Source organism: Agrilus planipennis, unplaced genomic scaffold, assembly GCF_000699045.2.
Source record: "Agrilus planipennis isolate EAB-ADULT unplaced genomic scaffold, Apla_2.0 scaffold74, whole genome shotgun sequence".
NCBI lineage: Eukaryota > Metazoa > Arthropoda > Insecta > Coleoptera > Buprestidae > Agrilus > Agrilus planipennis.
Window position 1 is genome coordinate 482,089 of NW_020438975.1, and position 2,762 is coordinate 484,850.

Genomic DNA, 2,762 nt, shown 5'->3' on the forward strand with positions numbered 1-2,762 from the left:
CCATAATCGCTATAATCATAATGTATTTGACAATTGATTAGTATCATATTAATAAATGGATAATATTGAGAAACTTTTGTGATAATTACAAAACTTATTTGCTTTAATATAAATATAATTAATTTAAAAGTTGTGAAAACCAAAAATTCATTTTCCTATTGTTTATATACATTTAAGCAGTATAATAGCGCAAAATATTTGGAACTGCGAATGCTTTATAAAAAGAAACGAAAACATTAATTAAATTGTATTGCCTTGTACGTTTGCGCTTTTTTCAAGATGGCGGACACGTACATTAATCCTAGGTAACATCAAGATGGCGTATTTTTTACGTTCTTCTTTTATTTATATTACTTTACATAATGAGCAATCGTATGTTTGCCGCTTTGAAAAATAATGACCGGAGAATGCAACGAGTTGTTGTGTTTTGAAGTTCGAAGGCGTACGTGGTTTTTGTCCGAGTTATGATAATCCAAGCGGTGTGACAGTGTGACATGACATCCGCCATGTCATAAGACAGATCGCGCTAATCATCCATTAGATTGTCAAGACCTAATCTTTCCTCCGAACAAACCAGTTAAAGCGCACCAATCTGTTACAAATATGGACTTAAAGAAAAATTTTTAAGCGCCTGTTGACCATTATTAATCCGTCCCCTTAAATTAGTTAATAACTTAACATTGGACAATTATCAATACGTGTAGTTAAAACTTATTGGTTTTTTATTTACAAATATCATCAATCTACTTCATTACACATTCGATATTCAAATTTAAATTTTTATTTCTTTATTATTATATGCATTATTAACTAACTAAACGAAATTTTAGTTTAACTTTAACAGGAATTATACGTTTGTACGCATTTTATTAATAATTCTGTTTATATATAATATTAATTTGCCTGAATTAGCCTGCCAATCTTGAATGGGACACACTGTGTATACAATTTTAAATAGAATAAATTAAAATGTAAGGTACAATGTGCGCAACCCACAAAACACCACTGCTCTAAGTCTACTATAAGAAATTCAATTAATTAATAATAACTTATAATTAACTGTAAAAAATTACTTTCAGGCATAAGCTATTTTTGTACATCAAATTTAAATAAAAAAATACCTCTACCAGAAATATAATGACTAATCTTTATATTTGTTTATTACATTTTTTGTATGTATCATAATTACTGTAATTGATTGTTAATATTTACTATTTAACCACCACAAATGCTCAATTATACTGTTTTGTCATAGGTGTTTATATATAAGCACGACAATTTCTTAGAATATAAAGTACACAATTTATGATAATTCATAGTAATTGGTATCAGAAAATTTTGTAAATATTTTTACTAAATATTCATAAGATATAATGATATTATTTTTGTAAAATGTTTAGGGGAATAGTATTATCTAGTCACGTTTAAATAATGTGCTTTGTATTTTTTATAATATACGATTTTTGCTTATTCTTTTTTCTTTAAATTATGCCCATAATAATTAACACTAAATAAAAAAATGTGTAACTCAGGTTAAAGTTAAAAGGCAACCTTTAATTAGAATTTGTACTCATAATGATAAAATTTATTAATAGTCTGAATAGCTTTATACAAGAATCTTTCTTAAATCTTTAACCATTAATAAACAGTTTATTTCTGCATTGTTTACAGTAAGAAAAGAAGTAAATAAAATGTTAACCTGGTCTATTTCAACTTTTATATCAGAAAATTAATTTAGTAATTATTATATCAATTACAAAGCTTAATTAGGGTACACATACCTTAATGTGCCTTATTTTTCGCCAAATTTAACTACAAGCACGTGCACTCATAACTATTAAATAATTTTTTTACTAGGTAATTTAAAAATGTTATTATGAACTTTAGGTATAATGAAAATTTAGCCTTTGGCATCTGTGACCATAGATATTAAAAGAATTCACTCCGTTTGTGTTGCCTTTTCTCAATACCGACACCTAATTATCCTAGGTAATCAAATAAATACATTTTTCGGTAAATTAGACTGGGCTGGGAGTAGGAAAAGACAACACGAACATAGTGAATTGCAGAGCATACTAAAATTTCAAAAAAATCAGAGGTGTAACCACAGAAATCATTCTGTTTTTATGTCTACGTGTACAGAGACAATTTTTTTAAGTCAAAAGAAATCGAATAATGCTACAGAACTTTACAAACTTGCATAAAAATGTCACAAACTCTGTTTACAATTTCTTTTTACTACTATTTTTTACGCTATACCCATTGACAACCCTGTATATATTAAGTCCAGAATAGAGTTCTTTCTTCCTTAATGATTTCGATTACTAATAAATAACAAAACTATCGTTTGTAATAATAATACCTAATGGTAACCCATACGTCTCGTCAAGCGTGCCAAAATGCCCCAATAATTTTATTCTAACATCAATTAATTAACTCGATGTCCATGGTCGATAATGTGGCTGAGTAGACTTAATCCGATGCAAGTCCAACTGGACTCCAATTAAGACCCGCGAACATCAGAAATCTTTACTCAATAATGCGTGTGGGAGTTAAAAAATAATATGGTAACACCACAGTTATTAAGCGGCAAACACAATACAAATATCCTTAAATTAATTAATATTCATTTAACAATAAGTCATGGAGACCTATTATTTTTATTAATTTTTATCAAGATCAAATAATTAAATCATCGATTATAGAATACAATTTCAACATTATAAACATTTTTAGTAAATTATTTAAAATTTTGTACGATG

At 27.4% G+C, this 2,762-nt stretch overlaps 1 protein-coding gene across 1 annotated transcript in view; it reads right to left on the reverse strand.

The window, feature by feature from the left end:
• The window catches only part of LOC108734853, a 248,161-nt gene extending 246,294 nt beyond the window's left edge, over positions 1–1,867 (reverse strand). The window contains exon 1 of the mRNA XM_018466562.1: positions 1,782–1,867. The gene's annotated coding sequence lies outside the window, so the exon portion shown is untranslated. The remainder of the gene's footprint in view (positions 1–1,781) is intronic.
• Positions 1,868–2,762: the final 895 nt, after the last annotated feature.